Consider the following 398-nt stretch of genomic DNA (forward strand, 5'->3'; position numbering starts at 1 on the left):
GGAATTATCATATCACTACCTTCACTATTGTCACTTTCACTATCATTTTCTGTGTCATCTAGCTCTTCAATAGTTCTTCTATTATTTTTTTTATTGCGCACTACCGGTTTTTCTAGTGACTTTAATTTTTTAGTTAGAAATTTTGGAATATTTCTTGGTTTTGTAGTTTTATTATCTTTCCACCATATTTTCTTATTTATTTTTGTGGATTTTGACTCATTAATTTTTGTATTATTTTGTGTTTGTTCACTATTCTTATTCGGTTCCTTGATTTCTTTGTGATGATCAGTAGAAGTGTCTCCAACATCTTTTTCATATATATTTTCATTTTCAGTATGCTTGTTTTACTACTATCTTTAGTAACTTGTGTTTGTGGTTCATCATCTATGGTGTTGGGT

Source organism: Naumovozyma dairenensis, chromosome 5, assembly GCF_000227115.2.
Source record: "Naumovozyma dairenensis CBS 421 chromosome 5, complete genome".
Classification (NCBI taxonomy): Eukaryota; Fungi; Ascomycota; class Saccharomycetes; order Saccharomycetales; family Saccharomycetaceae; genus Naumovozyma; species Naumovozyma dairenensis.